This window comes from Cupressus sempervirens, chromosome 2 (assembly GCF_028749045.1).
Source record: "Cupressus sempervirens isolate cs-2001-9-10 chromosome 2, ASM2874904v1, whole genome shotgun sequence".
NCBI classification, from domain to species: domain Eukaryota; kingdom Viridiplantae; phylum Streptophyta; class Pinopsida; order Cupressales; family Cupressaceae; genus Cupressus; species Cupressus sempervirens.
Window position 1 is genome coordinate 81885827 of NC_143119.1, and position 18544 is coordinate 81904370.

Below are 18544 nucleotides of genomic sequence, written 5' to 3' on the forward strand. Positions count from 1 at the left end.
GGAGTTCCAAAGTCTAATAATTAGCTATCAATCTACTTAATTTTGAATCGGTGCCTACAATAAAGAAAAGGGGTTCCATCTAAAAATTTAACAAGTTGAATTGAGTATACCAAACCAAACTTTGATAAAGATAAACCACCATATCTATTAATTACAAATGTTTATTTACATAAAGCTTCATGTAGCTTAATTCTTAAAATAACTAGATTCTTAATACCGAGAGTTGAGATCATTAATATATATCGACATATATAAAACCAAAAAATAGAGGACCTGCCTATACAACAAAAAAGATACAACAAGAGCCAAAACATTTTTTGTGAACCCTACTTCGAGAAAACCATGATGACTTCGAAAATGTCATTAGAGTTTTCAACTTGAAAGTTATATATATATATATATATATATATATATATATATATATATATATATATATATATATATATATATATATATATATATATATATATATATATATATATATATATATATATATATATATATATATACATACATACATACATATATACATACATACATACATACATACATACATACATACATACATACATATCTATATATACATATATACACATACATTCATTATATCTATATATATATATATATATATACATATAAATATGTATATATACATATATATGTGTATATACATATTGATATGTATATACATATGAATATGTATGTATAGTATATGTATATATACATATGTATATATATATACATATATACATATATACATATACATACATATATATGCATGTGTATATATATATATATACATACATACATATATATATGTATATACATATGCATATATATATACATATATATATATATATATATATATATATATATATATATATATATATATATATATATATATATATATATATATATATGTATATGTATATATATATGCATATGTATATACATATATATGTATGTATGTATATACATATGCATATGTATGTATGGATATATATATATATATATATATTGGCATTAAGTTATGTTTGCCATTAGTGACAACACTTATTCATAATTCTATATGGTTACCGAGTTCATCACTTAGTCTCTAGTGTTTACCAAGCATTTAGTGGTTACCAAGTAAGTTCAACAATTAAGTAGTTCACATCGAGCATTCCAGAGGTTATTGAGTGAAAACAGACAGTGTGCAGTCGAATAGTTATCACCAAGTAGTTAGTGGTTATCGAGCTTCACAATATTTACTGAGTCATCAGTTACCTTTATGTGAAGCCAGTATCTACCGAGTGATGGGATGAGCAATGTTTACCCAGTGCAAGCAAGGTAAACATAATGTTCAATTCTTACCGAGTTACACTATATCTATTGAGTCTCCAATGTTCATTGAGTTTGAAGCTATGTTGAGTGGCTAGTATGGACCGAGCCTCTACTTCTACCGAATGCATGACGATGCAGAGTAATGTAGTAGATGCCGAGTATCGAAAGGTCACCAAGTCAGTTATTCAAAACCTAAGTTTGCACATTTGGGCCGACTCAGTAATATTTGTGTTAACTTGTGTTTTGGCCAACCTTGTTAATATGAGAAGCATATGTGTAAGATCATGGTCAACCAAACTATGCTGTTAAGTGGCAATAAAAAATTAAAAAATCAGGGTTATGTCAACTTGATGTGCAATTTTCTACTTGTTATTAACTTTATATCAAAAAGATGAGAAAAAATAATCTCTAGAAAATTGAATCTAGTTTCTAAACTGCTAGTACTTATCTCAAAAAAGAAATTGATTGGTCAAAATTTTGAATTTTAATGCAATATTACAAAAATTATAGAACAAAAATAAGAAGTAGACGTATGTCTAACCACCTTAATCAAAATCAAATGATAATATTTTTAAAAAATATTCTAGATATAAGTAGTAGACTCATGCCTGGATGTGACATATATTTTTGGGTATTTTTATTCTAAATAATTAATAAATAATTAATTTTTGACTTTAGTATTTTTGGAATAAAAAAACTCTCGTGTTTGACCAACTTAACTAATTCGAAACTCTACAAAATTCAAATTTTTATTTTTTCCCCTTATAGTAGAAGAAACATAGAATGTGATGCATCTTTTGGATTTAAAAAATGTTGTACCATTTGAAAGTTATAGTTGTTTTTCAAGTAGTGTGTCAGTCAACACTTTATATGCAACTCCATTAGAAAATAAGTAATAATTACTTACTAAACTCATAATTTCAAAAACCTTACATTTATAGAAAGATAAGAACATTCTTAAGAAACTCTTTTCATTTCAACCAATTTTGGTGAAAAAAAGTCGTCAGCTACATGTTTGAAGTCAAAATCACATAAAAATAGGTCAAAAGCACATTTTAAGGATTTTTTTAAGGTTGACCATATAGGTTTTCTATCAAAAAATATAGTAGACCTTATAAAGATATTAATTGTTTTCATTTAGTATTAGGGTGGGTGGGAAAAAAATTTGAATAGATTTTGAAATGGTTTGAGATATTTTAGAACTATAGATTTTTTAGATTGCCACTTTTTGGCACACCATGATCTTGCACATACCCAGAATTAGAATTCTATATATGTAATATATTATATCATACCCAAAACATGTATGTGATGGCAAGTAATGTTTTGAGAAGAGTGAATGTGAATCAACAACAAAGTAGAGTATTCAAAAAGGTCTATAAGGACCAGTCAAGTTAAATCTATCACAAGAGGTGATCAACATTTCAAGGATCTAATCAACAATCAAGTTATAAATCAGATCTATTGTTTCATCCTAACAAGTGAATCAAATTCAAATCTTTTAATAGGGTAGAATTAATAGTCTTTTCTCTAAATCTCTTAACATAGTGCATAGTTCATTGTATGTTTGTAAAGCCTCTAACAAGGTGGACCTAGTGGTCCTAATTGCTTCTAACAGGGTAGATAATTAGAAGTGATCATTGTAAGCCTTAACAGGCCAACTTTATACTGCAGTATTGAAGTTTTATGGGTATCATCCCCACCCCAGTCTTACTTTCTATTTGGAAGGTTTCTAGGTCACCAAATATTGTGTTCATGTGCTATCTTTCAGTCTCTCATGCATGCAGTAGTTTAGATCAATTAATGGTGAATGAATAATGTTGATTAAGTGTTGGATCTGTTAAAAGTTTTTGAGGTTACTGACTCATCCCTCCCCTCTAAGTAACCTAGCTAGTCTTGATTATTTCCAACAATTGGTATTACAACATTGTGGTTCTTAGGATAAAGTTTGAAAACTTGAGCAAAGATCAAGGACAATGGAGATATTTAGACTTGATAAAGCTATTGATAATGAGAAGCTAGATCTAGAGATGGCCATAGCTCAACTCAAGGAAGCAAAAGAGCATCTTTCCCAATCTCTAAAAAGAAGAAAAGAAGTTGTAAAACAAATGAATAACCATCAATATGTTGAAGAAAAGATTGAAGACTTTTTCCCTTCAAGCAGTTTAGATGAAGCAAATGAGGCAATCAAAGAACTCCTATAAAATAATGGCTCCCTACAAGAAGAGATAAAAAAATTGAAAAGAGAACAAGAAATTCAATCAATAAGAATGTGTGAAATCTTGGAACAAAGGAATAATGCAAGTGAAGACTTGGAGACAAGGAACAATGAAATTCAAAATCAATCCTTTCAGCAAGAAACTCTTATCAATCAACTTTCCAATGCAAATGAGGAAATCATGAGTCTAAGATCTGAAAATGAAAGGTTAAGAAATGACTTAAGCAATGAAAGAAAAATCAATGAAAGATTGAAAGATGATCTAAATTCTGAGAAGCAACTCAATGAAAGACTAATCAAATCCCAAGTAGACATGGATCAACTAAATCAACAAAGTGAGCAAAATTTTTATAAGAAAAAGTGTAAAGTAGGACTTGGATACAAAGAAGAAGGTGAATCTTCCAAACAAGGTGCTCAAAGGAATCAAAGACCTACTTACAATCACTGTGGTAAGATAGGTCATACATGAAACAAATGTTGGAGCAATAGAAAGGTAAAATTCAATGGAAAATGCTACAATTGTAGTCGACATGGTCATAAACCTAATGAATGCAAGGAGAAACCAAAATTTGAAGGTAAATGTCACAAATGCAAGAAACAAGGTCATAAGGAATCTGAATGTAGATCTAAACCATTCAATCTAGTTGAACAACTTGTAAAGGAAATATTTGGTTGGGACTACAATACTTGGTGTAGATGTTATTATTGTGGAGAATATGGACACATTGGCATAAACTGTGCAAGACATCACTTGAGAAAGAAGGATACAACAATAAGATGTTATACATGCACTAAACTTGGTCATATAACTAAGAATTACATGAATATAGGAAAGGTTGAAGATAAAAAGAAAGCTAATGTTAATAACATTAGAAAATAGATGAGACAATAGTGGATTGATAAATCTATTGAGCAAGCCAGTTCAAATGATGGTCATGTCACTCAAGAAGTGGGTGACTCCATCATTTCCAATTAGGTTCTTAAGGAAGAACTAGAATTGCATCTTCTAGCCACATCTTAAGTAGTTCCAATGGAAGAAAGGAAATATCTAAATCAATATTGTAGATACAGAGGGATCACAAAAAGTTTAGCATCAGCATTCACTGAGTGAGGCTAGATCATACTGAGCGAGGTAGGGAGTAACAAGTTTTTCTTGCTCACCAAGTTACAAGGTTCTACCAAGTTGTCTAGATAGATAGTGGATGATAGCCTGCTAAGCACTATGTCATTATGGATCTCTTCATATCGAGTATTAATGGAAGGTTTTCATCAAAAAGGTAGAATTTTGACTTCATTCTCACTATGAATTCAGTGTATCTAGAGCAGAGCAATTTACAGACATCAAGTGATCTTGAGTGTAGTTTGCAATAGAATTTTTGAAAGAGATTTTATCAGTCTACTAAGCAATCATGGCGTCCACCAACAGTAGTAGCAAGGCACAGAAAGGCTCATAGATGCTGGTGCATGGTGTCGAATGGAAGGCTCCAAACTTCAAGCTAGTGCCAACAATTGCTGAATCACTCGACCCTAATGAAGATCAGTCTCAAATTTTGGCAAAGGTACTTCTTATAAATGACATTCATACTCATTTTAAATGTGCTGTGCAAGAAATTGTAACCCTAGAAATGGACAGTTCCCTAGCTAAATTATGTGTGGATGGAACCCTAAAACCCAAGAATAAATACTTAGAGGAGAAAGGTCTGACCCACATTTCGCACCTACCAAGGAACTTCCAAATTAAGTGGATTAGGTATATATTGAGCTGAGTGCATAATGGTTAGTTATGGTTAGAGTAGCTCATCTTGATAACAAAGAAGATGATTCACACAATTACTGGTCTCCCCATGCTTAACAAAGTTAAGGTTACCAAAACCTTAGGTTAGGATGAGCTATAGAAGAAAACCCTAGCCGAGTGGGATGACAGAGGACTAAAGATTAGCAATGTATCTAACATGGAACTTAGGTTTGGTATTCATATCATTACCCATAAGATATATAGCTCCAACAGATTGAATAGTGTGTCATGTGAGGCTGTGGACTTAGCTTACAGAGTTGTAAAGAAGAATTTGGAGTATGATTTGGCTGACTTGATGTTTAAACAGCTTAACAAGAACATGGAAAGCATAAGGACATCAAAGAATAATCTATACAAATTTGGTTCTTTGTTAACTTGTTTGTTCTTTTATGTACAAAAGCTTTTCCCATCTAAAGGATCTATGGTATGGAGAAAGGATACTCTAGTTTTGTATCAAATCAATGAATTTATTGTAGAAATGGGTGAAAATTTTGACAGTATTATGGATAACTATTTTGAAGTTTTTAAGGAGAAAATGAATAACAAGTTCTAGATTCCACCTAAACTAGTTGAAGACTACAAGGATGATGTTTGTTTAATGGTTGACTATTATAGGGTAGATATTCAGGCAGTTAGGCCTAGAATTGTATGGGTGAAACCTCTTCCCTATGAGGTTAATATTGATGAAACAAAAGATATAATTGAAGCCCCAATGAATGAGCAAGTAGATCCAAAGTTACCCATCTTTGGAACATATGATGATGCAAAAGCCAGAATAGAGCTTGAGATCAAGCTACCTCAAGCGGTAAGTAAGGGTAAGAGGAAAATAGAAAAGCTAAAAATTGCAAGTGCCCCTCTTATGCTTACCGAGGGAAAAGGTGAATACAATGATGAATATGAAGAAGAAGAGTAGGAATCAGAAAAGGAGGAAGAGCTTGTGAAAGAGAAAGGCAAAGTGACTATCACCAAGCCACCCAAGGCCTCCATAGTTGTATTCACAAGAATATCCAAGAAGAAAGGAGATAGTGAGGTTGTGGTTATTAATCCTCCTCCCACTTTTTAAGAAAGACTCAATCAATTAAGAGTAGGTGTTGGAATCAATAACTTCAAAGCACTTAAATATGAAACGAAGACTCTAGCAAAACAAAAGGAGGTTGAAGATCTGATCATGGACAAGTTAGGAAGATGGAAATTATCTCCTAATCAATTTGTTTCACAAATCCCTACAGTCTTGTTAGAAAAAGTCAAGGTTAGATGGAAAGTAGCTATGCAGACAACCAAAGATATATTTGAGCAAACTTTGAGAAAGTTGTTACCAAATCTTACTAATGTTGAGCTTAAGGAAGCAATGAAGAAAAATGAAGAGAAGATGATAATGAGATTTCATACTTGTTTAATTTTGGTGAAGGACATTGAGCATGTAGTCAAAGATGTTACATCTATGTGGGAAAATGTTTATCATTTGTATAAACCTAGTGAGGATCCAGTTGAAGTAAATGATGATGATGATGATGATGATAGTGATAATGAAGATGATAATACACCATGTGTCACTTTTGATGCTAAGGATTATCAGGCATTAAAGGATGGTGAAGAAGAGAAAGAGGAAGAAGCTGATGAGGAAGATAAGGAAGGAGATGAAGAGAATGATCCATTGAGGATAGCTACAAAAGCCATAGCCTCCCTTCCTCATTCTCCACCAAAGACTACTACATCATTTGGCATGGAGACAACTTTAGAAAATGTGATTGCAACCACAATAGACACATCATCTATTCAATCACTATTTGCTACCTCTTAGCTCCAGGTATCAGTAATGGAAGTGTCTACCACTTCATCCACCAAGCCGTAGACAACCTCTTCATCAGCTTCTGAGTCAGGGACATCAATAGTATGTACAACATCAAGTTCTACAAATTTTTTGACTTCAATTTTGCATGCTCCTATAAGTACTTCATTTGTAAATACTTCTACCAATGCTCATATTGTATGTACTCTAGTTAGTGTTCCAGTTATTATTTGTTCAATTTTGGGTAGCACTTCAGTTTTGGATTTTGTTAGCACTCTTGTTAGTATTCCTCCAATAGGGCCCATTCAAGTTTTCACAACATACCCTACTATTTCCACAATTGTTTCTATTTCTTAGTCTAAGGCATTAATATCAGAAGTAGAACCAAGGACAACCCTAAAACTTCTACTTACTAGAAATGAAATTGATGAAGATATAGACTTGGACAAAGAGATTGTAATTCCTAAGTTGGATCTTAACAATGCCACTATGGAACAAATGAGATTGGTTAGCCTTTTCTCAATTTTGGGTAATCTTGAAAATTCTTTTACCAATGTAACATGTCTTTTTTCCAAACTTTGTGATGTTACCGAGTACACCAAGGAAATAAAGGTAAAATTGAATAAAATTGATGAAGATATGAAGGCCAATGCCCAAAGGTTGCAGCTTGACCCTAGTTCAAGCTTTGCACATCACATAAAGGTTAGATTTTTGTTAGACATGCAGGTTGAATTGTTGAGAGAGGAAGCAAGGATCAAGTCTACATTAATAGATATCCAAAACATGATCCTACCAATCATGGACACAATGCAGAAACATATTGCATATTCAAAAACATTGATTCATGATAACAATTTTTCAATTGCAGACCATATGATTGAACTTTCAACAAAAGTTCAAGTGGCACTTCATACCTACAAAATTTTACAAGAGAACTGGGATAAGACATTAGCTCTTATTCATAATGTACATTCTAAGTTTCTCTCACATTTTAGTGTCTTTGTATAAGTATGGTGTATAAACGATTGGCATTATTGTCAAAAAGGGGGAGAGGAAGAGATATTTGTAAAGACATATGTATAGTAGAGAGACTTGTATATACAGTATGTTACTATGCCTTATATAAGATGTACACTATATGGGGGAAATATGTGCAAATGTATATATAGCAAAATTACAAAGAAATTTTTTAGAAAATAAAAAATCAGGATGTCATTGCACATATATTTTTAGCTAATAAGTTTTTTTTTCACTAATGCCAAAGTGGGAGATTGTTGGCATTAAGTTATGTTTGCCATGAGTGACAACAATTATTCATAATTTTGCATGGTTACCAATTTCATCACTCAGTCTCCAGTGTTTACTGAGCATTCAGTGGTTGCCAAGTAAGTTCAACAGTTAAGTAGTTCATACCAAGCATTCCAGAGGTTACCGAGTGAAAACAAATAGTGTGCAGTCCAACAATTATCACCGAGTAGTTAGTGGTTACTGAGCTTCACAATATTTACCAAGTCATCAGTTACTTTGATGTGAAACTAGTATCTACCGAGTGATGGGATGAGCAATGTTTACCAAGTGCAAGCAAGGTAAACATAGTGTTCAGTTCTTACTGAGTTACACTATATCTACTTAGTCTCCAATGTTCACTGAGTTTGAAGCTACATTAAGTGACTAGTATGGACCAATCCTCTACTTCTACTAAATGCATGATGATGCCAAGTAATGCAATAGATGCTGAGTATCAGAAGGTCACCAAGTCAGCTATTCAAAATTTGAGTTTGCACATTTCAGCCAACTCAGTAATATTTGGGTTAACTTATGTTTTGGACGACCTTGTTAATATGAGAATTGGAATGCTATATATGTAATATATTACATTATACCCAAAGCATGTATGTGATGAAAAGTAATGTTTTGAGAAGAGTGAATGTGAATCAGCAGCAGAGCAGAGTATTTAGCAAGGTCTATAAGGAGTAGTCAACTTAAATCTATCACAAGAGGTGATTAGAATTTCAAGGATCTAATTAGAAATCAAGTTGTAAATCAGATCTACTATTTGATCCTAATAGGTGAATCAGATTCAAATCTTTTAACAAGGTAGACTTAACAGTCTTTTCTCTAAATCTCTTAATAGAGTGCATACTTCATTGTATGTTTGTAAAACCTCTAATAAGGTTGACCTAGTAGTCCTAATTGCTTCTAACAGGGCAGATCATTAGAAGTGATCATTGTAAGCCTTAATAGGCCAACTTTATATACTGCAGTATTGAAGTTTTGTGGGTATCATCCCCACCCCAATTTTACTTTCTATTTGGAAGATTTCTGGGTAACCAAATATTATGTTCATGTGCTATCTTTTAGCTTCTCATGCATATAGTAGTTTAGATCAATTAATGGTGAATGAATTATGTTGATTAAGTGTTGGATCTATTAAATGTTTTTGAGGTTACTAATTCACCCCTCCCCTATCAGTAACCTAGCTAGTCTTGATTATTTCCAACAACACAGACACAGACACAGACACAGACACAGACTAACACACACACACACACACACACACACACACACACACACACACACATAGATCCTTCTCAAGACGCCTATTTTTATAATTGATCTTAGTGTACTAGGTTCCTCAAAAGGATATATCTCAACTTAGTTTATATAAATATAAGCTAGTTTTAATTTAAGTGTTATACTTTAGGATTTGTTATAATATAAAATAACACTCTCCATGATTGATCATAATATTATAAGAATAAGATATAAGTGCATAAATTTTTAATTTATAAAGTTATTTTAACTAGCCAACATGAGTCTTAATAGACACTTTAAGAATCTTTCAACTTTAGCAAACCTAAAAATCATTAACAAATAGCTTTTTTCTAATCTTGATAAATATAGAATTATCTACCATTTAATAATACTTTTGTAATCTACTCAAATTTGCATAAATTTACTTTAAATTAGTAGATTGGCTATGATTTACAAAAAAATTGTTCTCAATAATTAGTCGATAGGCTTTTCCATTGAGGTTGCTTGGAACCAAAATTTGACTCATGCTGGTAAATTCTAGCCGTGATGGGTTTTCGATCACCAATAAATGGTTTGGAATTCAAGGGTTTTTACTCTAAAAAAATGCCTCATTGATCAAAATAATGCACTAATTTTACTCTTAATCTTCAACTTTCTGGTCAATCTTATTGTTAGAGGTAAATAGTCTATTATATTCTATATTCTAATAAATAATTGGACAATTGATGATAGGCGATGGAAAGCTTGGAAATCCTAAAGAACATATTTGCACACATACAACTGGTTCAGGAGACTACTAACTCATTCCAATGCATGCCTCTTTGGCTGCATATCATGAATCGTCATGATGGTTCTATTAGCTTGCTATGTAAGTCTACTAACACATACCCCACTCACAAGGAACCAACATCTTCTAAACAATGAAGAGAAGAGAATCCTACCATTTTAACTAACCTCATGTTGTTCCTAATGAGTTTGGGATGCCTAACTATTGTTTGTATGGAAAGAAAGATGTGAACATGATTATATACCTATGGAATTTTATGGAAATTCGAGTAGGATGAATGTAGTTGAAAATAAGTCGAATGATTTGACTTACATGCACATAATTAGTGGTAGAGGCTCAAGGGTTTGAAACCCAACATCACCCACTTGTGGACGGAAAAGGGCTCTTCTCTATTGAATGTTTTTGCTGGTAGTCAAAAGGGGAGCTGGTTAAGAGTTACAAAGACTATGAGGTCCATTACAAGTAGTGGTACAAAGAAGAAGAAGTAGAGGTCGATTATGAATACTTTGTTCCCTATGAAGAGGATGACAAAGGAGCGGATGAGTGCCAGGCCTTATGTAAAGAAAAATGTGTATGAGAGCCAATTTGGGTATGAATATGAAGGGAAACATGAGTTCCTAGTCCCTTGTGAGGGAAATCGGTACCCATTTTCACATGAAGACGAAGGCAAGGTGCATGTTGAGGTCAAATTTGAGAACCCAGGTCACCCATTTCCACAAGAAGAGGAAGGTGAAGTTCAGTACCATTTCATCTTCTCTAATTTTTGTGAAGATGATTTTAAGTACTTGGTGCCCTATGAAGTTGAAGACGACATGATGTACAATCACACAGTCTTCCCTAAAGATGATTTTGTGTAACATCATTCCCTTTACCATTATGATTCAAGTTGGAAATGTTTAGGGTTTGATTTCTCTATTTTTTTCCATTTGAATGAGTTGGTAGTGCTAAGACTATTATATTAACTTTGATGTGTGTAGTTGAGGTCAAATATCAGTATATACTTGAATTAAACTATAATATTTTTTTTGGTCATTATGATCCATGTTGTTAAAACTATGTATGCAAAAATGTGATTGTTACTATTGACCTTGTGGAATAACTTACCAATTTTTTATATTTAATATATTGGTGATAGAATTTAGTATTGTCTCTACAGAATGAGAATTTCATGGGCTTAAATTGCTCAATATTTGACTCAATCTTTATTTACAATTCTTGGTTTCATGTTCATTTTCTTATTTGTACAGAGACAATACTTTAATGCTTCTTTGAACAAATTCTATTAGGTAGAAAATGAAGAAAAATTTTCATTTGCTATCCCTAGGAATAATTTAACACTTACTTGAGTTTATGGTATTTGATATAATTAGTATCACCCTGTTGACTATATTTAGCTGAGAGGCTTTCCCTATCACACCATAAAAAAAAGGTACCTTAAAATGTTTTTCGACATTAAATAAATGGTTTCCAAATTGTTTCCCGATCGTATTTTGGGATAATGCATTGAATCAAGTGTAAAGATTGGCTCTTCCATCCCTCATAATGGAAAAAATCTTAAGACATCTTCTTTGTGATATAGTGGTATGTTGAAATTGTAACCACTACCAACCTGTCTTTACAGATATGTTTTAAAGAGATTTGGAGGAAAAGACAAACACATTTTAAAGAGATTTGGAGGATTTTTGTATAGGCATTAGACATTAAAATATTTATATTTTTTTATTCTAGCTCGATAAGTAGAATTCTAGCTTTTCTTACATGGTTTTAGTTTTTTTGCTCTATTGTTTGAAGTGCAAGTGCTTGATCAAATCTTGTGGTTAGCTACTTTTATGAGTTTATAGAAGGGGGATCATAAAGAAATAAAGGCTTCTTTTGCCAAGGAAGGTGCCATAGTTTCAAAAGATTTGGAAATGTTGGGTGCTCCCTTTGTAACCTTGTATTCTATTGTGGAGAAGCTGCCTTCAGGAACCTGTCTAAAAATAGGGGATTCAAACTATGAGAATCCAATAAGGATCCAATGTTTGCTACCAACAACCCCCCTTCCTCTTGATCATATTGAGGCAACCATCAGAATGGCCCATGTTTCAATTTAAGCTAGATCTAAAGCCCCTTTGGGAAGTCAACAACAACCATATCCTCATCATCATGTGGTTTTTTATAAAGGAGATGAAAAAGAAAAAGCTATGCTTTATTTCTAGGTAATTGTAACAAATAAGAAATGGATGGCATTGGAGCAAGTATGAGCAAAAGATGGCCAAGGACAACCCATGTCCCAGGGCCCACTATCGATGCACCATGGTCATCGGTTGCCTAGTCTAAAAATAGGTACCCTTTCCATGCCCCTACATAGTTAAGGATCCATATCATAATAATTATACAAAATAGGAATTGTATTAAAGCTTATATATAATTTAAAGAACAAGTTAATGATGTTTTATTGGGCATATAGGTTTAGAGGTGTGTGAAAGATAGGTTAGTTTTGGTGATGACATACAGAGGGAGCCACAATCACCCTCTTCCACTAGTGTCAATAGCAATGGCATCCACCATCTATACTACAACATGCATGTTGCTCTCTAGCTTCACCACCAGCAACCAATCTTCTATGACACTCATCATCCTGGTCATCCACTCATTCCAACATGAACATGAACAACTATTGAAAAACTGCAACATGGTGTTTAATTGATGTTCCATGGATTAGATCCAACTACCAAATAGGTCAATGAATTCTTCCAGATACTTTTCATATTTGAAATTGCATCTATCAATAAAAGTGAGGGATGTGTTATTTTAATAGAAAGATAACTAGCTATCTCAACAATGCTAGCAAATGTTATAGTTGTACAGGGTACTAATATATAGGTGGCATAATGCATTGGAAGATGCAGAACATCAATGACATGTGCCACCGTTGTGCACGTGCCAAAAATAAAATAGAGTTAATTACCCCAATCTAAAGTGAAGGACCTAATATTCTAAAGAAGTGGTACACATCTATCTAGTATTGAATATTTCTAAATATTCCATCCATGCCCACACAACAACATCAATTCTAATCAAAATGGGTCTCACCTACCACATATATATGCCTCAATGTTCCTCTTAAGTGGCTTATGTAATTAGCCCATAGAGTTTTCCTGTTAGCTTACTCGCGTACAACCAGTTCAAATACAAAAATAATCTTGTTTCACTGGTTTTGGTTTTCCTTTACCATCTCTCATGACTCAATTTCCACCTCTGAGCATTGCATAGTGATTGATATTTGTGTGCAATTGTGATGAATACTACTATATAATGGCCACTTGGAAGCAAATGTGTTTCACGTTTCTACTCCATTCAAGTTACACTCTTCAATATTACTTCAAACAAAGCCATCTTTGCAAAGATTCATCTTTTATTAGCATAAATTTCATGTGGGTTGTTTTTATGTTTTGTAATTGTGATTCAATTTCTTAGATTGTTTCCTTTGTGGGGCTACAAGTAAACTAGGTAGAAAGTAAGATTCAATATAAAAAAGAAAGCAATGACCTGATGAAAGGAAAATAATATAGATGGAGAATGCTCCTAGGAAGCTTAAACATCACACACTAAGACTTGATTCCTAAGTTAAAAGTGTTAGATAGTCAAAGTTGAATTTTTCTTTTAAGCTTAATTTCTTGCTTAGTGTATGATGTTTGAAGGTGGCCAATTGCTCCCTATATAGAGATAGAAAACATTGCTTCTCTAAATATTGTCTCCCTTTTGTAAAGATCTCATGTGCATATTCTTGTATCATTATACATATAGGTTTCAATTGTCAAAAATTTTCTTGTAGATTTAATGACATCTTTATTTTATGATATGAATTTCAAGTTGATTGGACTTCATTTCAATCAAGAAGCATTTCATCCAAATGAAATAGTAGAGGACAAGGGTAAAATATAGCTCCAATTGATCATCAACATCAATCTTAATAACATGAAACAACTATATATGTCCACTATCCATAGTGTGCACCGATCCAAACTAAAACTAAACAACAATTTCATGCTGTAATAAATTTATACTTAAATAGGTAGCAATTTTTACCTACTTAAGAATTTGAAATTTTACATCAAGTTTTTGTGTTTGCTTCTACCATATGTTAAATGGACACAAATTTTAACTCTAGAGACTTCTTTAGTTACTTTTGAAAAATTTAGATGTTGCAATACTTTATCTTTAAAAAATGTGTAATATGTTCATTTGTGAAAATAAAGTGGCATGTTTCATTATGTTTACATATACAACATTTTCTAATGCATTGAAATTAATTGTAATTTTAAGCGTAATACTTACACAATATCATATTTTGGTGAATATTACTTTGTCTTCTGCCACCTATCATATTTTTAAAATAAATTATTATAATAAAATAAAATAATTATTGAATGTATTTAATCCTATAATATTTATCAATACATAACTAATATATAATATAAATTAAATAAAATATATAATATAATATTATATATTTATAATTTTTTATTTGAATTTTAATATTTTTTAAATATATATTACAAACGAAAATGAGTTCATATATTATTTTTTAATATACAATTAATATAAAAATAAAAAATCTTTAAAAAATCATAATTAGACATAAAAATGAAAATTGTTTTGAATTTTCAAAAGATTCAAATATTGACATATTAGTGATGCATAATGCCTTCTAAAATCTAGAAGTACAAAAACTATACAATATTAATCTACTATTTATTTATTAATACAAAATAGTTATGATGCAACACATATTTGTATAATGCAACACATATTTGTATAATGTCAATTTTATATGCTTCCTTCTATTATATATCTTTAATTATTCTTTCAAATAAAAACCCTATCGGCTACCCTTGCACCTCCTTTTGGGTGCAAGTGCTAGTAATAATAATAAACTTATTTATTCAATGGTTTTTTAATCATAACTCTAAAGCCGGATGGCTATGGAAAATTTAACATTAAATCCAGATGTTTGATATACCACCCCTACCAAATGGAGGAAAACGAGTCGCCTATCACTCGATATGGAAATAAATAGAATAGCTCTTTTTTCTTTTGTTTCAGAGCGTCGGCAATTGAAGGCTTCATCAACTATCTCCTCCGCCTCTGAACCAGATCTCAGGTAACTTTCTTCTCTCGCTTTCATTGAATCATTTATATGACCATTGCATTAGAAATTGAATGATTTTGACATAGTCTACTGAAAAACACATTGTTGCGTTTATATTAATGTTCAAATTACATTCGCTAATAAATCTCGTACAAAAGTCACATCCACAAGTTATCACATTATAGTTTTAGCATTCAAGTTGGAATTGTGTGTAGTTTTTTATATTGAAAATTAAAACTATAAAGAAACATGGTGACAGCAGATAACAAAATTATTTCATTGATTTGACTGCACACCAACAACCAATTACATAACCTCTATAAATAGAGGACTTCCAGCTGTTTAGAGCTTACATGTGGATCATCTAATGTGACAACACTAACACTTCACTTAATAACCTTTCCATGTGTTTGGAGACAAATTCAATTGTGCATACATGTGGTGGAGTTAACTACAGTCCTACAAAACTGATGGCTAGAGAATAGGGAGCAACAGTCAACTATTAAACAGAATAGCAGATTTGGTGCAACAAACTAGTGACTTATTCAAACATCCTCCCTTAATTTCTACCACTAAAGACTCTTTCAGTGGGAGAAATTACAATAAGAAATTTAAACATGATAGGTCCCGGCATTAAGCCTTTTGAGGTACCCATTTACAACATAGAAATTTTTAGTTTCCCCTATCACTATCACTATGAAAAATTTATTTTTTCTTGTTAAGTGGTTTTAGCATAGCACAAACTCTTCAAAAAAAAATTGCTTTAGGATCTTTCACGCAAACAAGTGGTTTTGGTTTACCACAAACCCTTCAAGACTTTTAGGTTTTTCACCTAAATAAGTGGTTTTGGCTTACCACAAACCGGTCAATAGATTTACTTAAACAAGTGGTTTTGGATTACCACAAACTCTTCAAACTTCACAAAACCATTGATCCAATGATAGGTAAACCAACTCTAAACTTTTCTCTAGCATACTAATATTGAGTCCATATGAAAAATAATCCATCTACCAAGTCACATGGGTACCCAGCCGTTGTGCTCGCTAGTTCTTTAGGAATATTTCTCAGATATATAGTTCATCAATATAGTAAAAACTTTTGAAGTTTCCGGTACAACCGATAGTACACCTCTTGCTACAACCATCACTATTGTGATCTTCATATTGCAAACATTGACTTCAATGATCAGCCTTTCTTTTCATTTGACAACAACATATCTTCTCTAGCTTGCTCCAACTTGCATTTCAACAACTCCTTTTCTCTATCAGTTTGTTGAGGTCCCCCAATTTCTTTATTTACTAACCTCCATAAAGCCTTCTCTCTTAGAGCATTCTTGACTGCAATCTTCCAATCTGCAAAACCACTTCCATCAAAGATAGGCAAAACTTCATTTGAAGAACCAATGTTAGCAAAAAAATCAGCCTTCAAACAAATCTAGCAATATTCAAGCAGCATAACAGCCCTGCAACCAAATATCACTCCAAAAAAAATTAGCCCTACAAACAAACCATTTCTAGCAATATATTTTCCTTCAACAAAACCCTCTAGCAATATTTCTAGCTGAACTTCTAAATGAATCTCCATCTAAACCTGGCTAAACTAGGCTCTGATACCATATTGAAAATTAGAACAGCAAAAGAAACATGGTGCAACCAGATCAATGAAATAATTTTGTTATCTGCTGTCACCATGTTTATTTTGTTGTTCTAATTTTCAATACAAAACAATTAAATGTTTGAGGACAGATAATGGGAGTGAATATTGCAATTATGCTTTTGAGTCATTTTGTGAAAATTATGGTATTAAGGTGCAAAGAACAGTTCCTTATACTCCTCAACAAAATGGGGTGGCTGAACGAATGAATAGAACTCTTTTAGAAATGGCTCGTTGTATGTTGCATTTTAAAAGTTTGCATAATAAATTTTGGAGTTTGGCTATTTCTTGTGCTGCACATATTATAAATAGAATCCCCACCAAAGCTTTCACAAATATCACCCCTGAAGAAGCAAAGAGTGGTAAGAAACCTCACATTGGATATTTTAAAGTATTTGGGTGTATTGCTTGGGCACACATTCCTGATGCACAAAGGATATTGAAAATTAAAACTATAAAGAAACATGGTGATAGCAGATAACAAAATTATTTCATTGATCTGACTGCACACCAACAACCAATTACATAACCTCTATAAATAGAGGACTTCCAGCTGTTTAGAGCTTACATGTGGATCATCTAATGTGACAACACTAACAGTTCACTTAACAACCTTGCCATGTGTTTGGAGACAAATTCAATTGTGCATACATGTGGTGGAGTTAACTACAATCCTACAAAACTGATGGCTAGAGAACAAGGAGCAGCAGTCAACTGTTAAACAGAATAGCAGATTTGGTGCAACAAACTAGTGACTTATTCCAACAGTTTAGACATCATTTAATAATTGTAAGAGACGATATTGTAGGGGACGTGGCATGGATTCTTCGAAATGGCCTTCATGGCTGGGAGATGATTTGAACGTCAATGGTGGCTTTCTACTTACAACGTTTCCTCACATGGTATACTTAAAGTGGTGTGTAACAGTGCAAAATAATAGGCTTGATCAATCCATGGAAAGAGAGTTGAGGTCTCATTGTGAAACTTGCGGGAGAGTAGTGCGCATGGCGTTACAAAGCAGTGGAGGATGTGGATATGTGGAGTATGCAGATGAAGAATCTACCATTAATACCATTCACATTCTTGATGATGCACCTCTTGAAATTCAGGGGCCCGGAGATTCACCCGCGCAGAGGCTCCGGTTGAAAGTCACAAGAACTTGCTTCCTAGTCACAACGCAAAGGCCATCAAATCCACCGCTCCCTTGAATGGCTCCAAATCGAAAGTCCATCTTCATCTTCTTGTTTTTGTAACTATCATTTGTTTCACAGGAAAGCACCGAAGCATGCTTTTGCTCTTCTTTATGTCAC